This window comes from Rutidosis leptorrhynchoides, chromosome 2 (assembly GCF_046630445.1).
Source record: "Rutidosis leptorrhynchoides isolate AG116_Rl617_1_P2 chromosome 2, CSIRO_AGI_Rlap_v1, whole genome shotgun sequence".
Taxonomy (NCBI): Eukaryota; Viridiplantae; Streptophyta; class Magnoliopsida; order Asterales; family Asteraceae; genus Rutidosis; species Rutidosis leptorrhynchoides.
Window position 1 is genome coordinate 285,151,136 of NC_092334.1, and position 8,991 is coordinate 285,160,126.

Genomic DNA, 8,991 nt, shown 5'->3' on the forward strand with positions numbered 1-8,991 from the left:
TTTAAGCTCGAAAGTTTACAGAATATAGAAACTAACAATTGCTATATGATGTAACACTGGTAGTACGAAGAGATTAATGATTTCAGGTAAGAATAGTTATAAAAATATCTCCAGAAATATGGAGGATATTTATAATGAAAGATACGATAATATCTCGAAATATCTAAGATCAGAGGATGATACAAACTATTGTCTGCAAGGGTTTAGATTAATGAGCAAGATATTCACTAAAGACCTTAGCAGACATTGAATCATTCTGATTCTTTGAAGTCAAACTTATTCTTTGTGATTTGTCCACGGCTTTCTTCATAGTCTAGCATAATCTGCTTTTCGGTACTAATTTTCTATTGAATGTTTCCATTATAATGATGCACAGGAAGCACAAAGAGGTATATAATTTTGAACGAGAATATTTATGAAAATATCCTCAGAAATATCGAAGATATTGATGATGATATTTTGGAATTTCTAAGTTCGATGGTTGATGAAGAAAAATTTTCCACAAAATTTTAACATGAACCCAGAGCAAGATATTCTCTAAAGATTTCAACGAATTCAGAATTATCTGGATTCTTTGAATATAGGGTATGGTTCTTGTATTTGTCCTTGGTCTCCTTCATGGTTAGCTCAATCCGTTTTCCAGTTCCAACATTTCTGAGCTTTTCCAACATACTATTCTTTATCATCAAACTTCCGATGACTAAGGTCGTTTACGGTTGCCTACAGTTTCTGCTACTTCATTCATCTTTTTCAACATTCAGAGTATCAATTCATAAACTGGGTGCCTTTTCACAATTTCAGAATTGAAGATCGTAATTCTAGGAGATAATTGTTATATGTATACATATAACTATTGATGTAGGAATGCTACGAGATTCGAAATACTGATAGTTGATTCTCGGTAATTGGTATTGCAATTATTGTTACAGGGTATAGATGAATACAAGATTGTGTTTCAATGAATATAATGATTTTTCGGAAAGTTCAAATTCACTGAAGTTGCTGGTAATTTTACTGCTAATGTGGTGAAATATAAACAGTTCTCCGGTAACGATGACGACAGGCAAACTTATATATCGAGGTTATAAAAAGGCTAATTCGAATGGAAGTTGAAGTTGATTTGCTGAAGCTGTGATAAAATTGGCTAATTTGAAAAAGAGTTGCAAAGTTATTTTGGGTAATAATAACACTAAGAAATTAACATAGCTACGTTTTAAACGTTTACTCAGTTGCCGAGAGTTCCTCAGGTGATAAGTTATATGCATCAATCTTTTCTTCCGTAGATGAAATGCGGTTGGTTCATCTTCTCGATTGAGGTGTTTGCAAGAATTACGAAAGGTTTGGACGCAGATTGTAATCGTCAAGATACAATGAGGTTTAAGATGAGATCAAGTGGCAAACTTGAAGAATTATTTAGTTTCATATGTTATAACCAATATTTTAATTCATTTTATTTGTCCAATGTCATTAGTCCACAGTCGATAGTCCACAATAACAGTCCAATAATTCATATATAGTTTAATATACAATATTCGAATTAATTAATACGTTTCGTGACCCGTATACGTCTCAGACTCGATCACAACTCAAACTATATATATATATATATATATATATATATATATATATATATATATATATATATATATATATATATATATATATATATAGATGGGTCAATATGATATGTCAAAACATTATATACGTGTCCCGATATTTAAAATGCATAAATAACAGAATGACGATAAATAAAGTGCGTAAAGTAAATAACAGAAATTAAATGACGATAAATAAAATTGCGAGAATATAAATTGCGATAATTAAATTGCGATAAATAAACTGCTATAAATAAAATTTAATCAGTTAGCTAGGAACGGTTAGCTAGGATCTTGTTAGCGTGTTCTCTTAACAAAATTTCATATTGTTAATTAGTCTGTTTCTAATCAATTTTTATTGTGTTCATTATTTCTTCATTATGCCACTTGTTGGATTCTGGTAAGTCAAAATACAAATATGAAATTGAATTTGAACGAAAATGGTTATTCTGTGGTGAACGGATTCGTATATCGGTGAATGTAAGTAGGATAGTAAACGACTGTTGAATCAGCTTCGAAGAATATATAGTGTAACTTATTAATGTGAAATTTAAATATTCCTCGGGTATTACCTACCCGTTAAAATATTTTCACCATTAACAGTTTGTATAAAAGAATTTTTAATTACAATCTTTATGAAAATATATTTACATATATACTTTCTTCAGATATAATCATGGATTTAATGAGTTAATATGATATTAAACTCATTTGATTTACCGTTAGAACAAGAATATATAATCACTAAAATATTAGAGATTACATAATCACCATTTCGAACGAAGATAAATAATATAGAACGTCATGTAGAACGATGGTTATGCTCGAGGTACAGAATGAGATGTTGAGACATGGATTATTGATGGTACTGGTGCTGTTACTGATGGTACTGTTGGTGCCGGTGGTGTTGCTGAAGCTGGTACGTTTTGCACCATATTCTCCGAATTGATTATTCGAGCGCGAAGTTCGTTGACTTATTACTCCAGGATGATTGTCGGTCGGAACGAGCGGATGAATAAGGTTCAGAATTGTGGATAGAATATAATCTTGTCGAGTTACCCTGGAATTGAGACTGAAAATGGTGTTTCGGATGGGTTCGCCGGTAAACGCTTCAGGTTCATTGTCAAGAGGTGAATTCGGTTAGTGGAAGGGATTACCTTCTACGCGTTTCCATTAATTAAGTCGACTACGAACCCATCAGATGAATTGGTGATGGATGATTGGTTGATTCATCCTGGTGACACCGCTTCGGAGCTTAGGTGAATATCTATGTCGGAATAGTTATCGGAATAACTATCGGAATAGCTATCGAAGTCTAAGAGACTCGAAATGGTTGAGGGATTCATCTCGTATGATCAGGTGAAGGATTTTCGATAAGCAATAGATTATAGGATGTAGATTAGTACCCTGCAATACATAATTTACATATGCATATATAATACTAAAATCCTATAAATTACGGAGGAATCTACGGAAGCTGTCAGGCAAAGGTAACAATAAAAGATACGTTAAGATATGAATTTATCTATACACTGTCTATGCAATAGAGGCAGTAAGACATGTCTAGACTAAGAATGATAAACAGGTAATTTCCTAAGGATGATAAGCAGATGATTTTCGACTAGAAATGATAAGCAAAACTTTTGACATGCAGACACGGTCGAAGTCCAGACTCACTATTGCATCCTAACGACTTATCAGTTAGACACACTAATGCAGACCTGGTTCGCTAAGACCTCTGCTCTGATACCAACTGTCAAGACCCGTCCTAATCCATCCGGACGAAGTCCATATCGATTATAAATGATTCACAACAGTTGATTACATCGCGAGGTACTTGACCTCTATATGATACATTTTACAAACATTGCATTCGTTTTTGAAAAGACAATCTTTCATTACATCGAAAGTTGACGGCATGCATACCATTTCATAATACATCTACCTATAATTGACTTAATAATAATCTTGATGAACTTAACGACTCGAATGCAACGTCCTTTGAAATATGCCATGAATGACTCCAAGTAATGTCTCTAATATGAGCTAATGCACAGCAGAAGATTTCTTTCATACCTGAGAATAAACATGCTTTAAAGTGTCAACCAAAAGGTTGGTGAGTTCATTAGTTTAACATAAATAATCATTTCATAATTTTAATAGACCACAAGATTTCATATTTCCATTTCTCATAAACATACGTCCCATGCATAGAGACAAAAATATCATTCATATGGATTGAACACCTGGTAACCGACATTCACAATATGTATATAAGAATATCCACATCATTCCGAGATCCTCCATCGGACATGATATAAATTTCGAAGTACTAAAGCATTCCAAATTCCAGAATGGGGCTTGTTGGGCCCGATAGATCTATCTTTAGGATTCGCGTCAATTTGGGGGTCTGTTCCCAAATTCTTAGGCTACCAAGCTAAAAAGGGGCATATTCAGCTTCGATCATTCAACCATATAATGTAATTTCGATTACTTGTGTCTATTTCGTAAAACATTTATAAAAATTCGCATGTATTCTCAGCCCAAAAATATAAAGGGTAAAAAGGCAAATGAAACTCACGGATATAATTATTGTAAAACAGTTAATAAAACATTTGCTTGTATTCTCAGCCCCAAAAATGTAAAGAGTAAAAGGGATTAAATGAAACTCACCGTATTTTATTTTGTAGTAAAAATACATATGACGACATTGAACAACTAAACAATGCAAGGTTGGTCTCGGATTCACGAACCTATATCAAGTATATATATTAACACGTAGTATTAATTAACTATGTTTATGATGTATTAAGATTAATTTTTACATGTATAATCATATTACTATCTATATTGTATAAGATATTTATATATTATGTATTACTTAATAGAAATAATATTTTGTTTAAAAAAATACAAAACTATGTAATATTAGTATAGGTATGTAGTAAATATATTTTAGATAAATAATGTTTGTTGTATTAATAATAAGAATATTAATAGTGATATATAATAATAATGATAGGGTTAATGAAAATCAAGTGACAAATTTAGTAAATATGATAATTTTTCTAATAATGATATTTTTAACAATAAGAATACTTTTAATAAAAAATATATTAATAATAATAATAATAATAATAACAATAACAATAACAATAATAATAATAATAATAATAATAATAATAATAATAATAATAATAATAATAATAATAATAATAATAATAATAATAATAATAATAATAATAATAATAATAATAATAAGCAAAATAGGCTACCTTTAAGCTTTAAAAAAAAAATAGCGACTGCCGGGCTCGAACCCGTGACCTTCCGCTCAACAAACACCCACCCAAACCAATGGACTGCGTGATACATTTATGTTTTACTTCCTGATTCAGTTTATTTACCCCATTTTTACAGTGATGTCCCGTCCAACTTCAACCTCAGCCCAATCTGCTTATACGACCCAACAACAATGTTTGGCCCTACAACTAAATTAAACCCAACAACTAAATCAAACCCAATCCTTATTTAATGGGTTTGTGAATTAGAAATCAGGAAAAAAAAAATACTACCGCTGTATATAAAAAAAATAACCCATACGGTTTCATCTTCTTAATATCATCAATCCTAATTATCATTATCATCTACACGCACAACATCATCATCATTAAAATCATTCACGATCCCTACCATATATCAACATCTCGATCTCCATTCAATCTCCTCTATTTCGCTCACCACCTATCATCATGATAATCATCATCATCATCGCCTAATCAATTATCATAATCGAATATCTAACCTTATTTAACAACTCCATCAATATCACGACATCATCAATCATTATTTATGTCATAAACAAATCGATTTTATGACATCCTACACAATTATTAGTCAAACTTCATGAGTAATATAATAGACAAAACAAATATGTAGGGTTTTACGTACACAAAGGATCCGAGATTGGCTCCACATATATTCGGTTTCCTCCACCACAAAAAGAAGGTAATATATTATCGACCCACTAGTCATGAACATATCCAACTTTTCATTATACTTTTTAATCCACCAAGGCCCTACATATAATTACAGCAAATACGAATAATAAATCTCATCCAAGTGGGTTATTTTATTTACTTGTTGTCGGCCCTCAAAAGAAAAAGAAACGTGTGTAGTATATTAGGATTGCCATTTGGAAAACCGAATTCGAGCTGTAATTGTAGTAGGTGTAAGGTAAGGTGGCGGATTGTGAGTTGGTTTGATCAACGGATTGCAGCAACAATTTAGCAGCTTTTGCTAGTGGTTTGGTGGGTTGCGTTTTACATAAAAGAAAAATAATCAAACAGCAAAGTTGTAGCAACAGTTTCTTCATGGGTCTTCATCATATTCGTTGCATAGTAAACAGAAACACAGGTGGGTGTTCTTCTAGCCAAAATAGAAAATAAGAAGATATTGTAGTTGTATGTTCGAACAATAGAAAACCCAGCTAGGTTTCGGTTTCTCTTTGTTCTTCATCTATAATTAAATTCGAAATGCTGTAGTGGTTTTAGAGATGATTCTGAATGATTGACGTAATAACGAGATTTGATTGCAGTTTGTATTATAATGTTGATTAAATCGACCAACTCTCACGGGTAGAAAGAAAAAGGACAGAAAAAAATAAACAATTGATAGGGATAGGAAGTTGAACATACACGTTTTTATATATATCTATAAGTGTACTTTCTATTTATAATTTATAAATATAATCATATTAGTAATAGTATTATTATTTATATATATAATAATAATGATAATAATACTATTAATAACATTGATAATGTTAATAATCATAATCATAATGTTAATAATAATAATAATATATAGTAACAATAATGATTCTTAATGATTGTACTGAATAATAGTACTGATTTCCTAATATATACTTCTGTATATATCTATTTGTTTTTATGTCTCTCTGAGTTTGTATCTCTTATATTTATTTATTTCTATAGATTATAATTACACTTAATATTAAAAGAAGACAAATTTATAACAATAATATTAATAATGATAATGATAATAATTACCATAAAATGTATAACAATAATATTACTAATAACAAATATATTGATTATAATAATACTAATATTACTAATAATAACCATAATATTAATAATAATATTATTATATCAAATTATATATATCCAGTTGTATATGTAAATTTTATATTTAACTAACACTAGTCTTGATATTAATTTTGGAAGTAATAACTATATTATTATAACAACTATATTTTTGTATAGTATTTTACATTTTAAGTTTTGAATTAATAACTTTTTATAATTTCTAATACTTACATTTATAAATATATATATATATTTATTTATTTATATATTTTTATTTATATCTATTTAATTAGTTATTTACAAACCATTGTTCATGAATCGTCGAGCACAGTCAAAGGGTAGTTGAATACATAAACATTATTCCAAAAAATTTTGAGACTTAACATTATAGACTTTGTTTAACGTGTCTAAATCATATAAGATTAAGTTTAAATTTGGTCAGAAATTCCCGGGTCATCACAATTATGCTATGTTATAAATATTGATAAGTCTGTTAAAGAAATTTTTTTTATGGAATTAACGTGTTCCGTTTAGCGTGATGCTCTTAGGTTTTGTGTGGCTTACAAAATACACTTGTATTTCAATTTTTTCTGTTTTCAAGATATATATGGATTTATGCCGTTGTGATAAACCATTATGTATGTCATGACATTATGAGATCTTTAGTTTTGCCTCGGTGCCCTCTTGCGAAGTAAACACTTTACGCTAGCCGATCCCTTGTGCCTATAATGTTGACACAAGAGCCTCTACCATCGGGGGCATAAAAATTCCTTGCCTTATGTGGGTAGGAATGAATGCTATGCTTTACATTAGTAACGCGTAACGCTGTGCGTAAGAAAAATTTAAAATTTCATTGATAACACTGTCACTCATACAACATTTTTGTGTAATATCTTCGTATGGGGTGATCAAGTCCCAATCAGAAAATTACAAAAAGTGTATTGTGTTATTGTCTGAACTGATGGAAATTAGAAATAAGATAAAAACTGTTCTGTAAAATTCATGTTATTATACTGTCATCCGTTCAACGTTCTGCATCTTGCTGTTAGTGTTCCCATATTTTGGGTGGTTTGAAATACCCATTTACATCATTTCTACTGAACAACTGCCTCGATGATTCCTTCCTGACAAAATTTCCTGGAGCTTCATAAACAACTGATCTTTCTTCTACAGGCCCCACATACTCAGAGTGTACTCCTGTTACACAATTTGGTGTTGGGAATCGTATTTCTGCATGTGGTGTGGAAGTAATTTCTCCAAATTTGCGAAGAGTTCGCCTACCGAACAATGCATTGAATCTTGATCTGCCAGCAAGAACTGTAAAGTCCACAATTTTTGTTCGGACTAAAGGGTGTGTTCCCAATGTTACATCCAGCTTCACTTTACCAACTGCCTTCACTGATTCTCCCGTAATGCCAGCAATTTTCACAGTCGTGTAGCGAAGCCTATCCTTTCCGCTGAATGAATAACTTTTGAAACAATGTAAATATAAAATATCTGCCTCACTACCTGTGTCAGTATAAATTCGATTGATGTTTCTGTTTGCAATTATAGCTGAGATGACCATAGGCTCTTCTGGCAGACGCCAATTTGGAATGGTATGAAATATGATTGGAGCATACATCTAGGTCTCCGTCCTACGTTCTCCGTCTATTTCATTTTCCTCTGTCTCATTCCATATAACCTTGATGTGCATTTCAGGGGTTGGATCCCTTTCATCATTCCTTTATTCTCTTCTGTTCCTGTCACGCCGTCCACCGTGACACATTTTTCCCTGCCAAGCAAAACGTTTGTTTGGATCATTTCTTCGATAGTTTTTTCCTGGTAAAAAAAATTTAATTCTCCAGCTTTGATCTTTGCAATGATCTCTCTCATCCGTGACTTGCAATTATCAGTGTCATGCCCATATGCTTCATGGAAATCACACCATTTGTCACTTTGTGGTCCCTGACACTCTTCCATCGGCGGTGGAGGGGAGGGGTGAAAATCGTACTAACAGATGGCGCCATCTGTTAGTACGATTTTCCGTATAGCGGCTGTAAGGTACTAGTACAGAAAATTAGCTGCTCAGCGTATGGCGTAAAATGTTGATTGTTGTTTGCCCTTGAGAAATAATCTCTGCAGACCCGGAACACAGATATAAGATCCGTGGGGTGGCCTCAATCAATCTGTGGATCAAACTGTAATGATCCGTCTAGCGCACTACTGCTAAGCGGGTAATGTATGTTTAGAGTGAGAAAGAACTGTGTGAGAGAGAAAGTGTACTTCTCTCTGACTGAAGTTCAGAT